The sequence below is a fragment of the Fukomys damarensis genome, unplaced genomic scaffold (assembly GCF_012274545.1).
Source record: "Fukomys damarensis isolate Sample0158 unplaced genomic scaffold, DMR_v1.0_HiC HiC_scaffold_16, whole genome shotgun sequence".
Taxonomy (NCBI): domain Eukaryota; kingdom Metazoa; phylum Chordata; class Mammalia; order Rodentia; family Bathyergidae; genus Fukomys; species Fukomys damarensis.
Window position 1 is genome coordinate 120,287,041 of NW_022900928.1, and position 27,167 is coordinate 120,314,207.

The 27,167-nt window shown below is 39.7% G+C and overlaps 1 long non-coding RNA gene across 2 annotated transcripts; it reads right to left on the reverse strand.

The window, feature by feature from the left end:
• Positions 1–2,054: 2,054 nt before the first annotated feature.
• Positions 2,055–26,433, reverse strand: LOC104853700. Of its 2 annotated transcripts, none has more exons than XR_777865.1 (3): positions 26,313–26,433; positions 10,200–10,285; positions 2,055–2,141 (listed from the first exon to the last, which is right to left on the reverse strand). It is a non-coding gene; the product is annotated as an uncharacterized LOC104853700 (long non-coding RNA). The 2 variants fall into 2 exon arrangements; XR_002024948.1 differs by lacking the exon at positions 26,313–26,433 and adding an exon at positions 13,717–13,777.
• Between the last annotated feature and the right edge of the window lie 734 nt (positions 26,434–27,167).

The following is a 27,167-nucleotide window of genomic DNA, read 5'->3' on the forward strand; positions in this document are numbered from 1 at the left end:
CAGTCCTTACCTGTTGGCCCCAGGCAGGCTGGAATGAGAGCAGCATCCCTGAGTAGCTGTCCTAAACCTCTGACTTCCACCTTCAGCTGGATGCTGGTTGTGGCGCAGACAGGGTGAGGGTGTGGCTTCCCTGTAGTTCTTGAGGACCCCTTCTTTCCACTCCCTTGCCCTCTCTATGCAAACACAGACCAAGTTATCTATTCTTTACACAGCCTTCTGCTTCCACTACAACTGTCTCAGGCTGGGGCTACATATCCTTTGCTTTCACTTTTGATGCCTCCTGAAAGACCACTCTCATACCTACCATATCTAACCTCTTCCTCTATTGTCCCAATTATTAACAAATACAGGCCAGATTTCTCTGAGTGACACTGGTTTCCAAACTGCCAATCTGATGATTTCTGCTTCTCTTATGCATCAGCACATGATCCACCCAAAGTGACCTTCTTGCTCTTCCTGTTTATGCGTTAACTCATGTTGTTTCCCATACTTAGGATAATGCTATACTCACACATCAAAGTCCTACCTATCCTCAGGGACAATTTTCACGTCCATCTTGTGAGTTGACATCCCCTTTCTGCCTTATCTTTCCTTCACTCAATTCTCTATCTCTCTGTTGTTGTTGATGGAATGTTCCTCATCTCAGAACTTTCGTAAGATTTTATCTTTACCTTTTTATGTCTCTTATATTTACCCTATATATTTATTTTCCTGCCTAGCTCTTAATTCCCACACTATAAATTTTTAGTTAATAAAGTACAGCTGATTTACTTTCATATCTCCATAATGCTGAGCACAGTGAATATAGACACTCAAAAATACTTATTTAATGATTGAAGGAATAAATGGGAAACTTTATAGCATTTATCTTCCATGAGCTCATCATCTAGTGGAGACCATACACAGAAACACATGCCTGTGAGTGTACTTACACACACATACACTTATGTAAGCTATAATGCTAGGCTGATGTGAAAAAGTAAAAAATAAATATGTACAAGTATCTTGTTAAGCAAATGTAGGAAAATGAAGATTCAATTCTGACTGGGAATTTGAGGGGGAGCAGGCTTCTAAGAGAGGATAGAATTTCAGTTGAATTTGAAGGAAGGATAGAAAGTATAAGTATATGATTCTAAACAAAGACAGTTTAGGTTGAGCCAGTACTTTAAGGCAAGACCTAGAGGCAGGTGAAATTAGGGCTATGTGAAACAGAGTCCAGTCTGGCCTCATTAGATGTGTGATCCATGAACTTATCTAACTCTTTTACTATGTGAAAGAATTACAAGTAAATTTCCCAAGATGGGATTTTTCTTTTCAGTGTAGTTTAAGTTGACTCAAGGTGACAGATCCATTTTCTTAATATTATGTGGAGACAACTCTATCATTTAATAATAGTTATTTTGTGAACTATAGACCTCTTCTCTTACTGATTGTAATTGATGGTTACTAAAAAGTGTCTGAAAAAATGTGCTCCTTTCAACAATTTTATAACTCAACATTTTGTTTTATCATAGTAGAGTATACTGCAAATCTAACTTTATGTGTATCAGCATTTTTCAGTGGTGCACTGCCTATATAGAGGGAGTTAATTCATTTAAGTGTTATGATAGACCATGCAAACCGACAAACATGGAAAGTTGAGTGGTGTAATGCCCTGCGCATAAAAAAGGGTACTCAGTACATACTGGCTAAATTGAACTCATATATTGGCCATATGAGTCACCCATTAGAATGGCTGTGATCTCTCTCTCTCTTTCTCTCTCTCTCTCAATTATAGTTTTGGGTTCCATGAAACACTCCATTATATTTACAAACAAATCCTCCGTTTGATATATTTAAGCTTTTATGGATTTTTTTTCTTTTCTACCCAAAGATTTGGAACAAATGTAATCCATTGCAGCTTTTTTTCATGTATAATTATCCTTAACTAATTTTTTTCTATATATCACTTTAAAATTTTAAATTAAGATTTCTCCTACAGTCTTCATTTCCAATTTGTGACAGGCATCAAAACCATTGTCTAGAGACTGAATCTATGCCAGTCATGGTGGTGCACACCTGAAGTCTTAGTTGCTTTAGAAGTTAGGTGAGAGGGTCACTTTGAATCCTCGATTGGAGGAACAGCTTGGGCTTCATAGATCCTGTCTCAAGAGAAAAGATGGAAAGATTGAAAGTTGTTATTCTATGATCAAAATATGAGAAGGTACAGTCCTTTATTCCAAGTGACAGAGGAGACTTTCAAATGGAATTCTGCCCCAAACTTGTCTGATTACCTCAGGGTCTCTGACATTTCTTCTAGGAATAAATCAGAAGCTTTAGTATGTTGGTTCCACTGGGGCGGGGGGCAAAATAAAAAATGTAACCCTGAAACAACCACACTTTGATTGTATGCTTGTGGTTCCCGATGGATAGATATTCATTCCTCTCATAAAACTAGACCTCTGAGTTGATGCGAAATTGGGTTACATCAAAATCATTTCACAAGGATTCTGAATTTGGGGTCTACAGAGTTGAAATGCACCCTGTTTATTGGCAGAAACCATCAGAAGAAAAATTCAGGTGCAGTATGCTTCCATATTCTCTGCATAATCAAGAAGGATGTAAGATAAAATGGGCTTGATTTCCAGAGCAAACAGAGAAAAACCATGGAAGAAAGTGGCCTCTGAACACCAGTGCCACAGGTGATGCTCGGCCTAATGATACTTTCAAGCTTCTCCATGGAGTTCTACTTGTCTGTGCATTTCCCTTTCTGCTCTAGCTTGTGAGAGTGCGTGTTTTTCACTTATGACCCACCTACTATAGGGTCTGACTTATTATGCAGTCAGAACTAGAACTAGTTGTGTTCTCTGGTAAAGACTGGCCTTTCACTAGAGCATAAAGACTAAATGAAAACTAGTGGTGGTGCTCACAATCAGCTGTAAAGAGGCAAATGAAGACATATTACCAGGCCTAATGGCAACCAGATTCAGTGATTCAGATGGTAGTCACTTGGAAGAAGCCCCTGGGCAGGAAGGAGGGCTTATCTTTGAATGCCAATGTCTTATCCAAGTGTGGGGAGGGCACTTGGAGGTTCTGAACCAGTTCCAATGCAGCACCTTCCTTACAAGAGTGCATAAAAGAGCAAGACTGAAAAACTAAATGTAGTTTATGGCTTGAGACAAATACAGTGTAATAGGAATGAGCGATGAGTCATTCTTCTCTTCCCCGGTGCATTCAGGCTGCTATAAAAAGTTCCATCAACTGGGTGGTTCATAAACAAAAGAAATTTGTTTCTTATGTACTTGAGCCTGGGAAATTCAAGAGCAAAGCACTGGCATTCAGTTTCTGTGAGGTTCCACTTCCTAGCTCACAGATGTCCATCTTCCTACATTGGCTTCATTTGTCAGAAGGGGATGAGAGGGCAGCCTGATTTGTCTCTTTTTTGTGGGCAGAAGCTCACTCCTGAGGTCACCATTCTCATGATCTAATTAGCTTCCAAAAGGCCACCTTCTATGACCATCACACTGGGAATTAGGCTTTCAAAATGTGAATTTTGAGGAACACACATATTTAGTTAATAGCACCAGGGAAGTGGATGTACACCACCAACTCTCTTTAGACTCATGCGGCCTCAAACACCATATAAGCAAATATGCAGCTGCAGAACAGCCAAGTAAAGCTCTGCCACTTTTGTGACATAACTGAATTCTCCCACAGAACATTACTATTTCAGAATATGTTGACATGAAGGAAAAAAATTCAGACAATAACATCCTAAACCAAAATATTAAAATCATATACTCCAAAATAAATGTTTGGCCCTAGTTTTTCTCTGAGAAGTTCGACTACTAGTAATGAAAGTGTCCTTGGGACCTTCTGAATACTTGGTACTTATTGCTGGCTTCAAAGAAGGTGAAGACATCAGAGGGCAGAGTCAGGTGTGTTATATATTTTAGAAAACTAAAAAGCCACTCAGTTTCACAATCAACCAACACAGAATTATGAAACCCCTTATAATTAAGTTCTGTGGAAACTACCAGAAGCCTCTCTCCTGAAATTTCCATCTTACTTTCAGAGATGAGGCAATGAAAGGCTTTGCAGGATGATTTGCCTTAACTTTCTAAATTACTTTCCCCCAGGTCTATAAATCAATACCATTTTTCATTTTTCACTCTAGTGGGCAACCTTCTGTCTGGCTACATCCTGGGGTGGAAGACCTTTTCCCTTCCCCAGATGTGTTTGGAATGCAGTAATTCTCCCATCCTCTCTTTATCACTAATTGCCTTGTCTCTAGAGCAGGCAGTTGCAGGCCAAGTGCATGGGAGGATGTGACCATGAGGCCTTATTAAATCAGGGCCAGTCAGGTTAGAATTTGTGGCATAACTTATGTCTACATTTCTGACAGTCAACTTATTTACTCAGATTCCTGACCGTGAACTTGCTTTGTGGTCCATCCCATTAATTATGGCTATATGAAAATTCAAAACAAAAACCAAATAAACTTTTATCTGTTTGAGCCAAAGAAGCATTTGAGAACCTGACTGGTTTCCCTAGCTTGGTTTGTGTTCAAGCAGTGAAACATATAGTTTGTCTGCTTTCTCCTGTTATCCCATTGACTATTCAGGGAAGCATTACTTTCCCACATCTCTGAAAGTCTCCCTTGTAGTAAGTAACTCACTGTGGCTAAGAACACAGGAGTGTAAGATAAGTGGCCATTTAAATTCCTTACATTTGTATATGATTAGTGCACAAAGCCCTTCACATACATTATTCGTAACCACCCTGGGAGGTAGGAATGAACTTGTCAAGGGGAGCAGGCATGTTTTGTCCTGGTGGCCTAGACAGGAATTATATAAGTCATAGTCATCTTAAATTCTTTTCTAAAGGGGAACATGGCAGGGCTTAAAATATATATAAATAAATGTGAGGTGAGTTTGAAACCCATAAGCCTTCTTTCTAAAATAGGCAGCTCTACACTGTGCAGGCAATGGGATTGCATTTCTTCTTTTATTAATCACAAAGGAGGCCCATGTTCAACCAGCCAAAACCAGCTTTATTAGTGAGTATACATTCCTTGCACCTAGGTTTATAGTCTGCATTCTGAGAGTGTTTTATATTCTTCTTTCTATTTATGGTTGTTCAAAGAGATTGAACTCAAACCCAATCCTTGTGAATTCACCAAATAACCCAATTTGCTGAAGAAAAGAGTGGCTTTAGTGTTCCTGAATGGGTTGGAGAATGCCACAAGCTTTCAGGTAAGAATAAAACCTTTGTGAAAATTTGATCTCTTTCTTAGTGTCTTTCCCATCACTGGGACAAAGTACCTAACATCCACAACTTACATTTGGTTTCAGTTTCCAGTGTGTTCAGTCTCAAATCGACTGGCTCTAAGGCATAAATGGAATTGTGGAGGAGATGGCAAAGGAAAGTTGTTCATCCCCAGTGACCTGATTCTAACCAAGCCCTACCTCCTAACAGCAAGTCAGCTACAAACTCCCCAGTGGGACAATCCACTGATGAACTTAGCACCCCAACACCTAATCACCTCCAAACACATGAAAATTATGGGAGACATTTTAGATCTAAACCTTAACAATTACTTCACACCATGAAGCATGGATGAGGCTTATTGGATGTGTTTCACTGCTCTGCTGGATGTTTCCTTGGCTTCATCCAATACTGTTCACCAAAAGTAGTAAAATTGCTGTTCAGAACCCCGGAAGCATTACTTGTTCTTACCCAAAACTCATGGAAGGGACACATGATGAATAATCAGCTCTGTTGGCCCATCATAAATCTCAGTGAATAAGGAGCCACAGACCGAGTTGACACATCACCTCCGAGGACTGGGTTACAGACTCCCAACTGATTTATCTGCCCATTTCTCCTCATTATGAAGAAAGGAAATGGTTCATTTCAAGCATTTTACAGAGACATTTGGTCAGGGTGAACCTATTTCAGGGAAAAGAGACTCCTGTCTTCATTACTGCTTTCCAAAAGACATTGTTCTTCAATCTAGAAATAGCTACAGTTTTTTTCCTTAGGCCTCCATCCACAGATTGTTTTTTTCTTAGGAATAAAAACTAAAATGTGTAACTTGCTAAGCCCTTCTTTCTATAGAAGATGATTTATTATCAGTAACATGGGTGCTGGGAAGGTCAAGGCTTCCTGAGTCAAAGGGATGGCTAAGTGGGCAGTGATGAAGAGTCAGGCTGACATGGCCTGAAGTGGTACCAGCCACCTCCCAGCTGTGTGACTCCAGGTGCATAATTTAACCTCTGAGTCTCAGTCCTTCTCCTGCTACGTGGCATTAATCACAGTGCCTGTCTCTGAGGGTTAAATGAGATAACACTTGCTACACAGGCAGTGCTAAATAAGTCATTATCATCCATCAGCATTGTCCTTGTCATCTCCGTGGCATGGGCATTGCTACTAAGAACTTACTGGTAATTAGTGCACTAGAGATGGTTTATGATCGTTAGCCACATAGCTCTTCTTCGGATCCCAATTCTTCAGGACAGAGAATGGTCTCACTGGGTTGGGTTTATGCAGACTTCATTTTGAATCAAGTGTTTCCCCTTAACCTCATGTATATGTAAGTACTCTTCCCCCTGACCTGACTTCTATCAGTCTCTCCAGCCTCATCACACTCCCTACCTCAAAATTCATTCTATAAAACCATAAAATCGTCTGCACTTTCTTCTGTCCATCTTTTTTCCCTTTTCAGACACTGTCCCTGTGTCACAAATACACTTTCCAATCTTCTTCTAATAAATCCTTATTCATCTTTTAAAAATATTTGATAACTTTAGGCATAAACTCTCAGGTGGTTCTAAGTGATCCTTCTATGTGCTTTTTTAGTAATTTGTAAATTTTCTTCAAGATTGTCAAATTGTTGCATCTTCTTGAAATTATGTGCACACATGTATGCATTCCCCACCACACTGAAGGCTTCTCAAGGCCAGGTATTGCTATGCCACTGTATAGTGCAAGGAGTTGCCTCAAACAGGATTTTAAGGGTATTATTTGCTTACTGTCAGGATGGAAAGACCTATGCAAATCACTTTCTCCATGTATATGATACAGGAGATAAAAACAACTAACGTAGTTACAGATGGAGATATGTAGAAGTAGTTGTAGATATATGTATATGCATAGACTAATAAACAAGCACATGTTTTTGCCCTGTCAGTCTAGAGGGTCTAAAGAAAAAACAACCTAGTACCAATGAGCATACCTAGTCCACAGATGCTGATTTCTAGTATTGTCTTTTACTAAAAGAAATCAGGGGACTTTTGAACATTTGCTGATTATGATACAGATGGGGAAAAACATAAGATTGGCCTGGACCATCTTTTCATACCAGAAAATAAGTAAATGTTAACACACACACACAATGTGAATCTGTCAAGGGGGCACAAGAACCAAACAAAAGAGCTTCCAATGCCCTGAAGATGAAATAATTTGACCAAAATGATTTAAGAAGTATTGCTTTGTAACACAAAATATAAAATAAGTGTCCATGAGTCTATAATGGGCATTAATAAGTCATTGGCCAAATTAATAAGTGAGAGGAGAGGAGAAAAATTTCAGGAGCCCAATCGTCTATGCTGTGACTCCAAACCAAGGAGTACAATTATAAAAATCCCCATTCTTTAGAGACTTACTTCTAGAGTAGAGTACATAAAGGGAGGACAAAAAAATAAGTTCACAGTGGAGAAACCTGACACTTACCACCTCATCAGGTGAGTGTGGTTGGCATTCACAGTGCTAACTCACATTGGTAGAGTGTACTTTGGGTATCATGTGATAAAAATGGAAGGTTGGTTCTGCTGTCTTCTTCCTCAAACTTACAGCTAGTGTACTCATGAGAACAACTCAGAGGAATTTCAATAGAGGGGAATCCCACGATATGCCTGGCCCACATACTGCCAAACTGTGAAGGCCACTGGAAACTGGGAGAACTCCGAGGAGCTGTCATAGCGGAGAGATATCTAAGATCGTGACCTAAGATGACAAAGCAGTATAACACTTTCCTCGGCTAGGATCTTGGAATGAAGAACTTTTGGCAAAAGCTCTGGAAAAGCAGAATAAATCATAATCTTTAGGAAATGATAACGCCCATATTTGTTCACCGATTTTAACTAATGTCCTAGACTAATGTGAGATGGTAATCGGGGCAGCATGTGTGCAGATGTGGAAATACATGGGAACTCAACTATCTTCTCCAGTTTTCTACGAGTCCAAAACATCTCTGAAAACTAAATTCTATTAAAATAATTAAATAAAAATAAGAAAAGTAAAATCAAGATTTTCTGACTAATAGAGAAGAGCAAATATTTCTTATTATCAGGGATGCACATTTTCCTGCCATAACCGGATGGTTCAGGAAAACAAATTTAGATCACAAGTTAACTCAATAAATGCCTCTATTTTCTGCTTCGTTATGCATATGTAGACAGCTGTGGAATGCAGATACTTCACATGGAATCTTTCCTACCATAAGAATCACATATCCCACCTACAGGTCAGTTCTTTTTAAAAATTTAAATCAGTAGCTTCACGCCTTAACTTCATACCTCTCCTCTAGTCTTTGCTTTGCACAGCCTGATGTCCTGGTCAAGGGAAAGGAATATCCTAGTGTGCTCTAAGGAAATAATTAAATACTGTTGGTCAGAAGCAATCAAATGGTTACAATTCCTCCTTTGATATCTTGGGAAACAGGGAGGTGCAAGAAGAATGAGAAGCCTGCTCTCTTGGCAAGTTTAGGCAGAGAAAGGTGTTTGGTTAGTGCATGACAGCAAAGTAAGAACTGAAATGCCAGTGCTAAGAAACCCAGAATTTCTGATGAGCTGTATTCTCCTCTGTTACTGTACCTATAGCCTGTGACTGATTTCCGGGGGCGGGGGTAAGAAATGTTTTGCTTCAAGCAAGAAACTGCCCATGTTACCACTCATAAATGGGCTTGCTAAAGAAGCACAAAAGCTGCCTTGCAAACTGTCAAATGACCCCGCTCCTAGACTCATACTTAATTTCCTCTGTGTGATTCTACAGCCTGGCTCAGAGGGAGGATTATCTAAGGCCTTTTGATAAACACTTGTGAGGGAGAAAAGCAGAGGATATCGGCATGACAGGGGGTCCTAAATCAGCAAATTAATGTCCCTCCTTAGGGACAGAGATGGCCAGGAGAAGGATGGCTCTGACCTTTAGGATTTACACTGGGGGCCTGCAGAGGTGGTCCAATATGGGGTTAAAAACTGGAGGGGTGGTTGCTGGAAAATTTTAGAGAGTGGAAAATTTTAGAGTCCTGGTGGGTGCAGCGGGGTGGGGTGGGGCTGCTGGCTTCCTGTTATTGCTGTCCTGTGGATACGGGTAGCGGGTCTGGTTGGGCATAGAGTCTGGTTTAGGGATCCGTCAGTTAAGGATTTAAAATATTTTAGGGAATTACTATGTCAATTAAGAGTAAAGAAAATTAAGGATTTTGAATATTTTTAAGGGAATTACTGTCAATTAAGAGGAAAAAAATTAAAGAAAAAGAAATTAAAGAAAAAAGAAATTAAGAGAGAAAGAAAGAGAAAAAGAGAAAAGAAAGCAAGAAAAAAGGCAAAATAATCATGAGCGTGTGCACTGCCTCTCAGTAGACTAAGAAGGTGAAGTTCAGAGTAAAGTGAAAGGTGAAGTTCAAACTTAACAGCAAAATTCGGAGAGTAAGTGTAAAAACTGAGGTTTTAAACACATTTATGGAATTCCTATGTCCAGGAAACTTGAATGTGTCTGCGTTGGGTCAGTGTTGTCAATGTTGTGCAAATTAAGGAAAAACCTTTGCTAGAATGGAGTGTTTTGTTGGAAAAGATTCTCTCCGCCTATGTCATATGTTGTATGGACTGTGTATTGATTACTGTCATTTCTTGGGCAACAATTTATCTTTTGTAGAAACTTTAGGAACCCTGCCAGTGAGAAGGGAGCTTTGTTTATGTCGCTGCAGAAAATGAAGGAAGATATGGAAACAAACAAACGAACGAAGGGGAAAACCATAGTAATTTTGATAGAATTAACTTGCTTTCCCATTTAAAGCCTAAGACATATTCCTAGTTGTGCACATAACACAGCTAGGTGATTGGCTGGATGCAATTAATTTTCCCATCTTTGTAGGGAGGTCAGATCCACACATCCTGAGGTGTGACAAGCTTCGGTTACACATTCACTCATATTTTTCTTACCTATGCAGTGCCTTCAACTTTTCAAAGTAACTATGCCAATCTGGTGCCAGCCAAATTCTTCCCCTAGTATCTTCTCCCATTTTCCCCTAAGGAAAAAAAAAATCAACACTAAATTCAATGATTCTACCATTGCTTTGGAAAATCAGCACCCTACACTTCACAAGTACATAAATGGATGAGACTGCGTGGAAATGGGAATGCAGTGAGCGGTAATAGCTAAAGAGAACATGCTTTGAGCAACCCCCACTCTATAAATCGCTAGGCCCAGACAAAAATGAAATGGGCTCTTTGTGAAAATATCTTTAAAATTTGCAATGTGATGACAGCAGAACATTAAACCAGGCATACTGCATGTGATTGCCCAAGTCAGAAGCCCATGAACCCAGCTCTGGTCTGGAGTAACAAAACTGGGCTCAAATCCTGGCTCTGTCTTTTGTCCATTGTATCACTTTGGACATCTTTCTCATATACTTGGATTCAAGTATTTTTATTTGTAAAATGATAGTAACATTACTTTGCCATTGTATTAAAGAAGACAGTGGACGTAGTGCATAAGTATATCATGCTGTGCAGTAAGCACTTGATAAACTAATAGTTATAGTAGTAGTATACAAGCAGAAAGAAGGGTTGGGTTGATTCAGGGAGCAGAATCATTGCTTCTCTCTGCTTTCCCCAAGTGCAAACAGTGTGGCTGGAGGAAACTGCCTCCCTCTTCAGCTGGCTGCCACTTGTCTACTCCAACCTGTAGGCCTCAGATGAGGCCATCTGTAACTGGATGCTTCTCCCAGCAAAGAAGGACTAGAAAGCGAGGTCAGGGAACCACTGTAGTGGTCACCTCCTTGACAAAGCATGTGTTTCCATTTACTACAGACTTGTTCCTCTCCTGTCCTATCCATTTTGCAATCTGAAATTTCCTGAGGATGTGTGCCTGACCTCCACACCTGGGTCTCTAGAGTTGGTCTCCTGCTGTTGCCATCCACCCCACCCTCCCCTACTGACCTCCTGTGGGCCAGATCACATAGCGTATGTGCCCTGTGGCCTTCTTGTCTCTATACTCTCTCTGACCTGACACCACGATGTCTGTATTTGCCCCAGGCGGCCTACTGACTTGGTTTGTAGCCCTTTGCATCAGTTGAACACTCTTTAGTCTTGGCCTGTTGCCCAGAACATTGACCCCAATCTGCCTGGGCCTTGTGCGTCAGGGCCCCATGACACACTGCCAGAATGCAGTCCATTTACCCACCCAGGCTGGCCCTGCTCTCTCTGTGGTCTCATAGACACAGAAAACAATGTCTAGTAGAAACTTCTCCATCTGCCTTGTGTTGCGTGCTGCCCAAGCATGCACTTCTCTCCTTCTAACCTCAGACAGTGTTAGCCGCTCAGCTTTATTCAGCAACAGTGGGGAGAGCTGTTCTCCTTCCAGAGCCCTCCTCCCTTTTCTCTGACTCTAGGAAAGCAGAATGGTTATGCATTCTTTCCTTTGGGGTCAGCAAAAGTTCTCCATGAACATGCCTCTTTGTTCTGAATGACTTGCTTTTATTCATTTAAAAAACTCAAGTAGGGTTAATGCTGAATTAACCCTTTGGAATTATATATCAGTCGACAATCCTTAATATCAAACCTTTTGTTTTTCATGTGGTAGGTATTGTGGAAGTGAGCCACACTGCAGTGGACAGATTAGTGGTTAATCTCACGCTTGTATATGTGCTTGCTGTGCAGAGTGAATTATCCTACCTCACCAAGAGGTGCCAGGGATCTAGTTGAAGAGAACCAGAGTGCTGCAAAAGGGACTGTCTTCCCATACTGGGGTAGTATTACTTCAAGTCAAGTGTTTCTATCAGATGAATGGTTCTCAGTGTGAAGATCTGGGCACCTGACAGTTTCTAGGTGTCTTCAAGAAGCCTATGGCAAAGGAGCAACTCAATGAAGTGATTATGTTAAAGTCATCTTACTTCACTTATCAGCAGCATTTGGCAGAGTTCCTCCCGGGAGTACTATCTTCACTCAGTGCACAGCTCTGTCATAATTCTCCTTCTGTTTCAGATTCCTTCTTTTCTGTCTCATTGGAGTTTTCTCTTCATATCCCAGAAATATCAGGATACCCCTTAGCCTTGTGCTAGGGGACAGGCTCCGTGCATACCTTCATGTTCTCACGCCTGCTGTGAGACCATCTCAGGATGAGCCCTGGGTGAATGACCTGCAGAGACTCCATCATGACCATTAACTTCTGCTATGGGTTGACTTGTGCTGTCCCAAAATTCTAACCATTGACATCTCAAACTAAAGCTTTATTAGCTTGTTGTAAATGTAGCTAGTTAAAATGAAGTCATGCTTGAGTGGAGTAAGTTCCTCTCCAATATGACTTGTGTCTTCATAAAGAGGTGTTTGTACAGACACACTTACAAGGAGCACTGCATGAACATGAAGGTAAAGGTGAGGGTGATGCATGTAGAAACTAAAATACACCAGCAATGTTTGCAAATCACAGTTGGTAGGGAGAAGGTAGGAAACAGATTCTCTGTCTAGTGTCCCTTATCTTACACCTTCCTGCACCCTGGAAAGCCTTAATCAACAAGCTTTCTTCCATTTACTCTAAATTCCAACCTGCTATCTATTCCCTTTGGATCACTGACTGATATAGAACACTTTTCTTTTCTATTTATATTTATTTCCCTGGTCATCTCTAGCAGACAGATGACTGTCTCTAAATATTGCCTCTATTCTAGACTTCTTCACTGAATTCCAAACTCTCTTAGTTGTCTACTGGTTATTTCCTCTTAGTTGATTAATTGGCACTATAAATCTTTAAACATACAAAATTGTTTTTATGCTATCTTCAAACTTGCTCCTTTTATAGTCTTCCATCTCAGTAAATGCCACCCCTTTTTTCCAAAAACCCACTCAAAAAACCTCGATGTAACACAGGTTTTTGTTATTCTGAGGTTCTGTCTCTGATATTGAACATCCATTAGCAATACACACACACACACACACACACACACACACACATATGGAGAATGTGGAGAAATTGAAATATTTATGCATAGCTGATGGTAATGTAAAACAATCCATACACAGTGGAAAGTAGATAGTTCTCAAAGGTTAAATGTTGATCTATTGTGTAACTGAGCAATGTTACCCCTAGATATGTATCAACTAAATTGAAATCAAAGACTGAAACAGATATTTGTACACCAATGTTCACAGCATTGTTATTCACAATAGCCAAAACATGGAAAAAATTTAAGTGCTCATCAACATTAAAATGGGTAATTACATGTGGCATATAGACACAATAGAATACTATCAGCCATATAAAAGAATTGACTTTGTTTTTTCAGTACCAGGTATTGAACTTAGGACCTTGCACTTGCCAGGCAGGTGCGGTGCCATTGAGCTACATTCCCAGCCATAAAGGAATTAATTCTTGATGCATACTGTGAAATGGATGGGCCTTGAAAACATTTTGCTTAGTGAATTAAATCAGACACAGAAGAGCAAGTGTGATTCCACTTACATGAGGTACCTTGGACAGCCAAAATCACAGACAGAAAGTAGATTGTGCTTGCCAGAGACTAAAATAGAAACAGGAAGTTATTGTTGGAGGTGATGAAAAAGTTTGGGGTATGGGTAGTGGGGATGGCTACACAGGATTGTGCATATATTTAATGTTACTGAATTTTGTACTTATGAGTGGTTAAAATGATAAATATTGAGGTCTGTATATTCTATCATTCTATCTGTCTGTCTGTCTGTCTGTCTGTCTATCTATCTTTTCATGCATCCACTGATCTAGAATTTTCTACTTCTCACTACTTTCACCAATACCTTCTGTGTCCAGCCACTGTCCCCTTTCATATGGATCATCTCAAATCTTCCTCCATTGACTTCTCTGTTTACAACCTTGGCCCTGTTCAGTTTATTTTCCACATGGATTAAGCAAAGTGACCCTATTAACATCAAGATATTTTAGATTGTGTCATCCTTTAATTTGATATCCTGTAGGAGCTTCCTGTCTCCTTAAGAATAAAAACCAAAAGCCAGAGTAAAAACCCATAAGATTCTCATGATGGGATCTCAGTCACCTCCAGCTGTAGTCTCATGTTTTTTTCCACCTCTCACTTTCTTGGCCATGCTCCCGTCCTTACATCTGCTGGAACACAACCATTATGCTCCCACTTTAAGGCAGTTGAGCTTACTGGTTCCCCTCCTTGAAAGACTCCCTTTCACCTCATCACCAACAACTTCCTGACACCTCTATGAAATATTAAGCATCCCCAACCAGTACTTCTTAGACTGTTGTATTTTCTCCATAGAAATTATTGCTATCTGGCACATAGAGCATGTGGTTCTGCTTACTTGGTCATTGTCTGTGATTCTCTCCCCACCATGAGTTTGAAGGTAGACTTTGTCCACCAATATCCCTCAAGCATGTAGAATACTGCCTTATCCACAGTAAACTCTTGATAAGTATTATTTGTTGAATGAATAAATGAAGGTAATATAAATGCTTCTGTTCCTGGCCCAGATGAATAATTAATGTGAATATTAAAAATCCAGACATTTCCTCATTGTGGTCTGTCTCTGCTATTTAGCCCATTATTTCTCATCTCAAAAATAAAAACAAAATTACAACAAAAATCCTTTCTTTTCCTTGGGAAGGAAAAATCACATGAAAGAAAGAGGCGAGTTGCATCTCATTCTGCTTGATCTGTGCTGCTTAGATTTCCAGGTTCATGACTTGATGACTTGCCTTTCTCCATTTACGTTCTAGACTGTCAAGCCTGGACTATCAGGACTACACCTGATATTCATCCAATGCTCTTTGTTGTTCCTGACCCTTGCTCCATTATATAGTATATTAGGGTTTTCCTTAGAAGGAAAACCAAAAGAAGAATCAGGGGCTGATAAGCAACACACACACACACACACACACACACACACACACAGAGAGAGAGAGAGAGAGAAAGAGAGAAAAAAAAAGAGAGAGAGAGAGAGAGAGAGAGAGAGAGAGAGAGAGAGAGAGAGAGAGAGAGAGAGAGAGAGAGAGAGAGAGAGAGAGAGAGAGAGAGAGAGAGAGAGAGAGAGAGAGAGAGAGAGAGAGAGAGAGAGAGAGAGAGAGAGAGAGAGAGAGAGAGAGAGAGAGAGAGAGAGAGAGAGAGAGAGAGAGAGAGAGAGAGAGAGAGAGAGAGAGAGAGAGAGAGAGAGAGAGAGAGAGAGAGAGAGAGAGAGAGAGAGAGAGAGAGAGAGAGAGAGAGAGAGAGAGAGAGAGAGAGAGAGAGAGAGAGAGAGAGAGAGAGTTAATTCACCCAGTTATGAAGGTTGAGCAGTCCCAAGATCTACAATATGAAATCTGGACAGATAACACTGTAGTTTTACTTTGAGTCCAAAGGCAGAAAAAGACCAATGTTCCAGTTTAAACAATAGGACAGGAGTGTACTTTTACTATTATCTGTGGCTGGATTGACCTTTTCGTTCTACTCAGGCCTTTGACTGATTGACTAACATGTACATTAGAAAAGAACAATTTATTTCTCCCAGTCTGTTGATACAAATGTTAATGTCATTCCAAATCAGCCTCACAGACTATTTGACTAAATATCCACACCTCACCTCCCCACCATGGCCCAGTCAGGCTGCCATGTAAGTTAACCATCATACTCAGTTTTATCTTCCTTTACATTTGACTTTTTTATCATACCTGGGCCTCAGCTAGGATGTGTCTTCTGGGAAACAGGCTCCAACATGGCTCAGGTCATAATTAAGAGTATTTTTTTAGAGCAAACCCTTTACTTCCCTTCATGGTTTGCCACCTCTGATTATAACTTGGTGCTGGCTAAGAGAGCAGCTTTTTATCTTCATGACCACATCCTAGGGCCTGGCACAATATCTGCAGCAGGGGGACTAATCCAGATTTTTATTATTACTGAGCAAATGAGTAATAGTTTACAGGGAGCCAGAATTGTAGATCTCTTTCAGCAAGAAACATAGCAAGTGAGGCTTGCTAAGAAAGTGAAGAAAAAGGAGATAAAGAGGGTACCTTCTATGATAGCGTTTTGTTCACTCCAAGGCAATTAGGTGGTGGGTTGGATAATCATTACAGTCTCTGGCCTGACAGGCTGTCAGGACCCTCACACTTTGGTTCTGCCTTTACCTTTCTATTCTGAAAATGGAACAAGGCTAGCAGCTTTGACATCACAGGATGTCTTGGTTTATATCAGGGTATTTTCCGGAGCTTCATACATGCATAGGTGGGGCTTGGGGAGGTGATTGGCTCATAGTTGCATGACACTCATAGGTAGATGAGTCTTCTGATGAGTTTATAGTTAAAGGTGATGTTGGGAGGTGAACCTGCTTGGATGAAATGAGTCACTGGTGCGAGTCCCAGAAGAACCTATCTCCCCCTCTCCTCCTTTGATCTCTCACTGCTTTTTGTCTGCCATGTCATAAGTAGTTCTCCTCTGCCAAGCTGCCCTGCACTGGAGCCAGCTGAAACCTCTATAAACTGCGAGCCAATAGCCGTTCTTCCACAATGGGAATGGGGTACTGTATCTCAGACAGCAGAAAGTAGCTAAGAAACGGGGAGCCTATCGGGAATGTGGCCTTTCAGGACCTCAGAACTGCTGAATGCACCCTTTAGTGTGGAACCCAAGTGATGTAAGCTCTGAGCTATGCCTCCACCCAGTTAGATAAATTTTGGGAAAACTTATAGACTAACATCTCATCTGCAAAGTGGTTTTAATAACTCAACAAATTCTGTTTCCTGGTTGAAGCGCTCAGAGTAGAGGAGACAATGGGTTTAATTTTCCTTTCATCATGGATACCTCGGGGAGATGGAATCACTGTGTCTTCCTATCTGCATGCCTTGACAGGACTGTGATCACCACAGTAGTAAAATTCTTGGTGTTTTGCACTTATTTTGGTTAGGGTCTCAGGGAATTTAAGGCAGAGATCATGGTCAGTACCTTTTGGTGTGCCTATAGGAATAATAGTTTTATTTTATTTTTATTAACCTTGAATATTTGTTTATCTCTGGGCACCACTTTAGAAATTTCATCATATATTTACCAATATTCACTGGGTTCAACGAGATGCAAAGTGCTCTGTAAGATACTACTGTAGACTTAGAAATAAATAAAGCAGGGGCTCTGTCTTGCATGAAGTCATATCTTTGAGGAGTAAAATCACATGTGGAATAAGCCAAAAATTGAGAAGTGCCAGTCAAGGTGCTAAGAAAGATAGAGAATGGAAACATTTCTTAGTAGTATATATTTTATGTTTTCCTGGTAGCTGTTGTCTCAATCTCTTTCTAATTCCTGAAATAAATATTTAATAAAAGATACCTTGGCTTACCCTAAGAATTAATGTTCACTTTTTACTGTGCTCTTGTTTTGAGCAAGATTTATTCTTTTCCATATTTTAAAAATTGGAATTAATATGCTCTTTCTGAATAGTTCAATTTAATTACTAGTTTAAAATTCAAGGAGAAACATCATTAAATATTAATAGGCCAATCTACAAAAACAAATTTCACTTGGAGGTTTGGCTTAGGTAAATGGGGATTTGAGAAAGTATGACAGAGCCTAAGAAAGAATAGAGCCAAGAAGCAGTTTGCATCTACTTTTTTGTATTTTACTTATTTATTTGCAAAAGTAGGTCTTAGAACTGTGATTGCCAGCAATTGTACAGTCTGTGCTAGTTTTCAGAAAGGAAGCCGAGTGTTAAAGCCATGTGATGACATTGGGTAGAACTTGGTACGGTACGCAAAAGGCAGTAAGAGGGACTGTGACACCCTGGAGAGACCTGCTCTATGGAAAAGGCGGACATCATTAAGTCCAGCCAGTGTCCCCTCATAGAATGCCCAGAACTGCATTTTAAATGGTAATCTAAAAGCTATATTTTGATATGCAATAACTCACTTTTGGTTTTGTTTTTTAAATAGCAGTTACATTGTAAGCACAATGCACGCCAAACTAAATGTGGTGATATTTTAAATAAAGCCTTAAGCTTTCAGCTTTGCAACTTTTCATCTAAATCAAGAGTCTATCAGTAGTTAATCTTAAATCATGATTAAATCAACAGGATCAACCTCTGTGGTTCTCAATGCAGACCAAACATCAGGTTCATCTGGTCAGTTTCACAATAAGCAGAACCAGGGTCCCACCTAAAGATTCTGATTCAGTTGGTCTTGGGCTGACATCAACGGCTTTCAGATCTGCAGGCATTTCCAGTGTGCAGCCAGGTTTTCAAACTATTGCCTCAATAAATCACAAGCATTTCCATACTGGTGCCTTGTCTCACCTGGCTCTTGTGACGTCTGAGGTCCCAGGACTACGTGATGTATTTCTTTATAGTCCCAGGATATATGAAGAAGTCACCCACTGTTTCTCATGTGCAGGGTGTTGGGATTTGTGCTTCTGTATAGTTTCAGGCAGTAGCATCCCATCCAGTGTTATTTCAGCTTCGCATTTTTCTATCAGCTGCAGAGTGGGAGGGAAATAATCCGGGCAGATATCATTTTCCCATTTTTCAATTTTATGCTGCCTAAAAAATATTCATAACAAGCTCTGTGGTACATCTCTCATTTACTGTCACAGTTTTTCTACTGTTTTGGTGTACTTTTATATTTTTACTCCCTCTAAGTATTGAAAACAAATTAAATTCAGCAAAATAGAAGATCCAGGGAATACAGCAAATAATTATTCCTGCCAAGCATGAGTATTTAGCACCTGCATGTTTGGGAAACATTCAAATTGGTTTGCTTTGTATATGCTGTAAAAGTGCTCCCTGGAGCTGAGGAAATCTCTTTTGGATTTACTTGATATGTATGTATTTATTTGATTTTGAAGATGTAGGCAATGGGAGAATTAGGTTAGGTTGCAAACTCTCTGAGTACAGCCGAAAGATTCTGGGATATTGCGTTTGGTCTGGATCTCATATTGAAGTCAGATTTGGGTTATTAATCTGTGGATCTGGGGCCGGATGGATTATGTTAAAGTAAAACTTTGTATACTTTCATATATAACTCATTTTTGTCATGCAGCATTATATTTCTCAGTGGCTAAAGGTTCACAAATGGATCATAAATATTTTGTGAATGAAGGCTTGGGGAGGATAGTTTGTCACAGCCAGAATGAATGGATGCAAGAGATAGAAGAAAAGGAGAGTGAGCTACAGAAATTGCATTGCTTCTACACATCACGGGGAACTGATTTAGAGGCCTGTGTAGTTTCTCCTTAATTACTTTAGAGATGGTTTTGGAAAATTCAACTCCAAATGGAACACAGGATGATTTATGGCACTATTTTATGAGACGGAATTAAAAATTCAAACCAGAACGTGTAACTGTGGCAGCATGGGGTTACTCATTAAGCGGCAGTGAACGCTGCCATCCACTTGACTACACCTGCTCGGGAGGAAACACGCTGATACCTGCCCATCTGATGGCACTCAGCAGGAACCAGAGGGTTCCAGATCGGTGACTGGAGAAAAACTCTTTGTGGGGAATTGGGCAATAGTCCCCAGTTTCTAAAACGAGAACTGTCAACTACTTATAGCATGCAACAAAATCCGGGGAATGTGCAGTTTGGAAGCCAGACACACAAGCTTGAAGTTTGAGAGCTTGTGAGCTCAGCTTTAACTATCAAATGAACTTGGTTACAACCACAGGCTGTTCCGTAAAGACAAAATAAAATCATATACAGAGAAGCTGCTGGTGAACTAGATAATGGAATATAAATGTGAATTATAGTAGGATCGTCTAAAATTCCCGAGGAAATTGCCTCAAGATCATTTCGTACCTTATTAGTACGAAGCAGAGCAGGTGTTTCACAACTGGTCTACCCTGGCGGGGGGTCGGGGGTTGATGAAAGCCAAAAAGAACTCGATGCTGAGAAAATTTTTTGAATTTTGCCTACTAGCTTCTGTTTCATCTCCACGGAGCTCTGGATGCATGCACAAGTTGTTTTGTTCAATCAGTACTATGGTCTTCTGAAATGTGCAGAGAAGATGCAATTTTTCTATCTCATCTATAAATATCTGGATTTTTCTTGTGAGTACCTTCCTGGTAAGTTGAGGGTAAATTCAACCTGATAAGCCGAGTCTGTACAATAATAAAAACTACCCCTTTAGGTTTCTCAGTCTATACTTAAAAATCCTGTCTTCCAATTTTCTTTTTGTTGTTGTTGTTGTTGTTTTTTAGATAGGGTCTCACTGTATAGTTGATACTGATCTGGAACTCACCTGTAGCCCAGGCTGGTCTCAAGCTCATAGTGATCCTTCTGCCTCAGCCTCCTGAGTTCTGGGATTATAGGCGTGCCCCACCACACCTGGCTCTGTCTTCCCATTTTCATGATTTGTCCTTCAACAAAACTAAAAAGTGGTATATGTGATTGTGTGGCAGCCAAAGGATTTTCCAGAGCCTCTGCTCTTTGAGCAGAGTTCTTGTCTATTTGGTCCCTGCCTGCATCCATAGCCAGTATAACCTGTGAGGTACTTGCTCTTGTTCTGTTGGGTTCAGTATACTTTCTTTGAAACTTGGCCCCATCTAGAATTTTTGCCTTCCTCATTGTGTCTCAGCTACATACTCTTTCTACTCTTGGCACTATGCTGACATACGGCCTCCTTTCCCCTCACTACCAGAGAAACCTAGTATATCTCAGTCCAACTACTTTGCAGTCATTCCTAAAGGGTCGGCAGGAGAAGCTAGGTGCTGCCCATACTGCTCTAGAACCAAGAGTGCTTCAGAAAGTTGGGCTTATTAATCATCTTTGATGTCACCACCTTCTCTCACCAGGTAATCTGTGTTAGAATTTGTTTTAGAGTTCTTTGTTCTTGAATTTTTCATCAATTTATCTGAAATACTTTTTGGTCTTTGAGTCAGCGTCTGGAGAGAGGGAATTGGGATTCTTATGGCTCAGCCATTGCTTTACCTCCCTAAACCTTCAAATGTTGCATGGACTTGGCTCTGCTTCATAAAAAATTCTCCTATTCTGGCAAGCAAGCTTCTGGCCTGCTTGTTGTGAATAGAAGATACATATTAGATATATTACAAACACACTTCAAGATCTGAATACTCCAGATTTACTGGTTGATATGCAAAATTGCTTTAATCTTTAGATAAATATTTCCCAACAAAGCCTGGCTTCAAGCCTTATTGTTTTATTATGAAATCTTATTTTCAGTGCCAGAAACAGGAAAATAGCTATTTCTTTTTGTTTTGGTTCTAACAATTTAAACACCTCCCCCTACACCAACACAGAGGCTATATACCACATAACAATCGGATAATATTCTAGGTGCTAGGGATGTGGTATTAAAGGAAACACTAAATTCCTACTTCTGAAGAGCTATCCTTCCAAAGAGCCTCCCTCCTCTAGGGAGGGCAATAGGTGCTAAAACAAATGAATAATAGATAAACATGCGAGGAGGTGCTATGTGGTATAGAGGAGAATATAGCAAGGAAGGATGCCAATAAATGATAGAAATGAGATTATGGGCTCAGCTTTAAAAGAGGCATTTGAACAAGGCCTGACAAACAAACAAGTATGCAAGCCATGGCCAAGGTTATGCTAAAGAAAGCCATACAAAGATTTATAAATGGAAAACCATGTCAGCATTTTCCAAAATATTCTTCATATTTTTAAAAAATTTCTCATCCTTGGTTTTAAGCAGATATATGCACTTTGAATATTAGTAACAGATCATACTTTTTAAAATGCCACAAATATCAAGTCATATCTATGTGCAAGATTCTTTGGGTTTTCCTCATTACCTGTAAGACAAAGTCATTCATTTAATGTATGTACAGTAAGAGGTGGGGGTGAAAAAATAGATGTTCTGGCTTTTAAGGAATTCATGACTGGGGAGAACAGACATAACCATAAAAGTGTGTAGTACGAAGTATGTCAAAAATGCACATAGAGTCTTCTGGAGTTGCAGCTGAGATGTTTATATGCCCCAGGAGGCAGTGGGATGTCAGAAGAGGTCATACGATGAGACTTAAGGTGAGCAGAAGGTACCAGATGAGACAATCTGATAAAGAATGGCATGCAGGTGTGATACACAGGTGAACTAAATGTAGCTTATAGTTGCTAGAAGGAAAGTTAGAGGTCAGCAATACTGAGAAGCAAGGCTGGACATGTGCACAGAGCAAGGAAAGCTATTTTAAGCTCAACTTGTGCACATCTTTCTTATCAGGCATAGGTCCAGCATCCCAGTGAACTTCAGCCTTCACACCCCTTGAGCTGAGCTGGGTGTCACAGGTGTCCTCCCTCTGCTTCCTATTCATACAAATTGAGTTCAACTCTTAGTCCTGATTACAGCCTGCCACAGCCTGGGAGCACTCCTTCATTACAGCTGTCCAGCATGCTCTGACAAAAACTTGCCATATACCCTTGGGTTGTGCTCTCATTAGCACAACCACTGCTGCTCTTGTCATTTCGAGGTTTCAAGTACATCTAGTTTTCGTTGAAGGGTTATACCCCTGAGAGCAAAAAGTACCTTGTGTTTCTCCCATAGCATCCAATATGAGGCTCTGCTTTAGTCGGGGCCTAATTTGGACTAGTCAAAAAATTCATTGTATTACTTTAAACCTGCATTGTCCAGTATGGTAACTACTAGCCATATGAAGAAATTTAAATTTAAACAAATTAAAAAGAAGTAAGATGAAATTTCGCTTTCTCAGTCTCATTTGCCACATTTCGAATGCTCAGTAACCCACGTGAATCTAGTAGCTACTCTATTTTGAAGAAAATATTTCCATCATCATAAAAGTTCTATTGGCCATCATTGCTTTAGAATACTTTGTAGAGGGAATTTCCAGAAGATAACTGCTTCAGGCTGCTTGGGTATTTCTTACCTATAAATTGTCAAAAGAGTGCCATTCAATTCTGTGGCATATGATATTAAAGTTGTTGATGAAACCTTATAGTTTGACTCCAGATAATTTATGTTTACAAGCTTGGCAATACACAAGTAGATAGTTCCTGAAGAAATAAAAAAATATGATTTTTATTGAGGTCTATCCTGTGCCAAATATTATGCTAATATGTTATGTATATTTTTATGTTATAGAGATTTGATGCCATATATATTTTAATTTAATGCTTAGAACAACCCTTTGAAATATATTTTTATGGAAAAGAGGGAACATAGGTCATTGTGGTGATGCACTTTGGCTGGGCTGGGAAACATGGCTAGGAAGTCTTAGAGCCGCTGGTGCAACCAAGACTGCTGACCCCCAAGCCTGTCCAGAGAATACATCAGATACATATTTATTCTATTCATTTATTTCTACTACTTTGAGTTATCCTATTTGTGAACATAATTTATCCATTCTTCTATAGACAGACATTTATGTTTTTCTTAGCTTTTGTCTATTAGACGAAACACTGCAAAGCATGACTGCACATATCTATATCTACATCCATATTTCCTCAGGCACACTGTAAGCATTTCTCTATGATACATACATGTCTAAGAAGGAACAGTTGATGTATCACAGAAGGAAATTGTGGAGTGTTTGGTTGTACGCATCTCCATGTCACTGTATATCAATAAATTGTTCTCAAAATGGGGATGTCAATTTATATTCTGCTGAAAATTTTTTACTTTGATGCTTGGAATTTTTTGCTTTCACACATTTTTGAAGCACTTGGAATTTTCCAACTTTAGTTTTTACCATTCTAATGAGTATGATTTTTTTATGTTGTCAGTGAAATTGAATATATATTCTTATATTTAAGGTTCTTCTATATTACTTTCATGAGCTACCTATCCTAGTCATTGCCTAAATTTCAACTGGGCCATGGAGTTGTTTTTTGCTGATTTGTGCAAATTATTTATATGTTCTGATTAGTCCTTTGTCTTTTATGTGGACTGCAAATGACTTTCCAGTTTGCCATTTCTTTACCTTTTAATCTGGCTCTTAGATGTTTTTAATTTCAATATATATTTATAATTTCCCTTTTCAGAGTTTGCAAGTTTAGTGTCTACGATTTTTTTTTTTATTTCTCAGCATCATGTACTCATGATAATCTCAAATTTTCTTCTGAAAGTTTTAAAGCTTTGATTGTTACATTAAAAACTATGGTCAATTTGAGTTTTCTTTTATTCATAATATCATATATAGGTATCTACTTTTTTTCAGGCAGATCACCAATCTGATTATTTGAATTTGGAACATCCACTGTCCTCTTTTTATAGAACACAATTGTGTTGCATGCAACTCTCTGCTCAGGGCAACAAATGTGTGTACCTGGGCACAATTTCAATTCTCTGCCATGGTGTTTTCAATTTATCCCATTGTTTAAAATCTTGAATATTTTGACAGCTAATAACGTACTTATTTGCCCACTTTATTGCTCTTCAAAATTGGCTTGGCTAGTCTTGGCCCTTTCTTTTTCCTTCTTAGTTTTTAGAACAGCCTGACAAGTTTTGATCTATGCTCTATCCAGTTTGCCAAACAACTTCTGTTTGAAGTCTGCAAAATGAAAGCTCTAGACTTTAATCCTTAGCACATCATGTGGTAGACAAAGCTGTGTTCACAGGGACCTGGTGGGAATGCCTCCCACCACCTCACATCACACAAATTAGCAAAGATAGAACCTATGGAGTCTTCTACAGTTTGCATCTGACATGTCCCCCAAAGCCTTTTGTGTTAAGGGCTTGGTCTCCTGTTTGGTGAGGGGGTCCCCTGGGAAGTTTCAAGTCACTGGGGGCATGTCATCAAACAGGATTACAGGACATCAGTTTCTCTTTTTTGTTTCCTGGCCATGAAGAAAATCATTTACTCATGAGGCACTCTCCACTATTGCCATGGGCCACCCTAACCAGAGCCTAAAAGTAATATGTCCACTTTATTATGGATTGAAATCTCTAAAACTGTGACCCCAAATAAGCCTTTTCACTTAAAAAAAGTTGATTATGTAAGGTATTTGTTATATTAGCCGAAAGCTGACTAACCACCATCCAAGCATAGTGATGACAGACTTCAGATAATCATCTTACACTGTGTCCAAAAGGTAACAGCCTGTCCTGAGATGGAAGATGAGATCAAATTCGAAGGTTGTGGTTGATCCTGATGAGGCTTAGGAAAGTTGGCCAGTAGTGGAGAAACACACTGAGGGGAGGGCTGGTCACTGGCTACACAGGACAGAAACTATGGACAGTGTTCATCCTTGCATAGGACACACATGTATAAATACCGAACAGTTTCTCTGGTGTGATGTAAATGAGAATCAAAGTGTATAATAAATAATATGAAATAGGAAGAAAAGGTCCAAAGGGGAAGGGGAACTGGGAGGGGTAGGGGGAAGAAAAGAAGGGAAAAGAATAAAAATATGAGAAAAGGAAAAAAGGAAACCATCATTTGTAACAGGGAGGGATGGAGGGGTTGATGGTAGGGCAGGGGAATGGAGAAAAAAATAAGAAGGTAGATATATCATGTAAAGATACAAATTTCCAATGATGAATTCCATCATATTTTATACCTAAAATGTACCAATAAACTTAATGAATAAAAAATAAAGATGCCAGACTCATCACACAGGAGATGATGAGCAAAAGTGTCAAGTGGATAAGTGAGTGGAGTACTGGGGTGGCCAGGGCTTATGAAAATTGCCTGGCTTCCCTAGACGCATGTTAGTCATCTAACAAAAACATCTAAAGCAAATAAGGCCATCATAAGTGGTGCTCCAGTCCCCGGCCCCTTCCCAGAAAGTCATCTCTGATCTTCAGAAGATCCTGTAACAACTGCAGTGGTATGAGGAGCAGGACTTGGCAGCCTTTCCCCGAGCACTATTAACGAGTTGAATCTCTTTGAGTGAGGGGCTCTGGCCACTCTAAACCTCTTTAACAGGAGGATGATGCTGATTTCTATTTCACAAGTTAAACAACACCAACCAGAGTGCCTAGCAAACTGTAAGTGCTCAAGAAATATTGTAGGATACCCCTAAAAACAACCACAGACTGTTAAAAGTGACTCTCATCCCAAGGGCCACAAATGTTCCTGTCCGTTTTGTTTGCGGAATGCCTTTCATCCTGGTGTCTAGACCTCTTCTCTTTTGGGGGAAGATGGCTAATAGCAGCTCATCAGTGCACTGGGTTCCATACCTATGAGGTTGCAAGCCTTGTGCCTGTGATCCTTCATTTTCTATGTCTTCCCTTGACCTTAAAACCCAGTTACTCTTTACTTCCGGTGTAGGAAAATAGCTCAACTTCTTTTTGCTTCCATTTTCTTATCTGTAAATGGGGCAAATCATAGGCTTATCAGCATAAGTAAATACATTATCAAGTAAAATTGCTTAGGAGAGTATTCAGCACATATAGATCCTCTATAACCCTCAGAAAAATAAAAATAAATAATGTTCTATACCAGACACTGTACTCTTGAAAAGTATCCTCCCTCATGCTAGACTGTCAAATATAGATTGTGTCATTTGTTAGACGTTTGATGTTGAGAAATTTATTTAAAAGTTACTTTCTGTTTCTCCACCATAGGCCCTCCGCTGCTAACAAGGAAAAGGAATGATGTCCATTTTGAGGATGCGTGGAAACCATGTGTGTAAACTGCCTGGTATATTGGAGTTGCTGCACAACCCTGAATGTTGCTTACCACTACACTAGTTTAGGATCACTTGCTCAAGGATTTACTAAATTTGAGGTCATATTTGTGTCAAGAAAGAGGGTGATGGCCAGTGTAATGGGAATTCTACACTTCAGTCCTTAGCCACAGGAGCAGCCCTAGATCCAGTGCATGTTATCCCAGGTTTTTGTTCCAGGAAAAGTTAATTGTACATTAGCCTCTGATGACATGTTTTAGCTAGGATATGAGTTTGAGTACACTAGAGGAAAAATCTGGTTTTCAGGGCCTTTGGAGAACTTATATCCAACAAAATTTAGTAAATTTCATACCACTAAAATTACCAAAGATGTGGTCCATCACACCCAAATTGAATGTGATGAGGT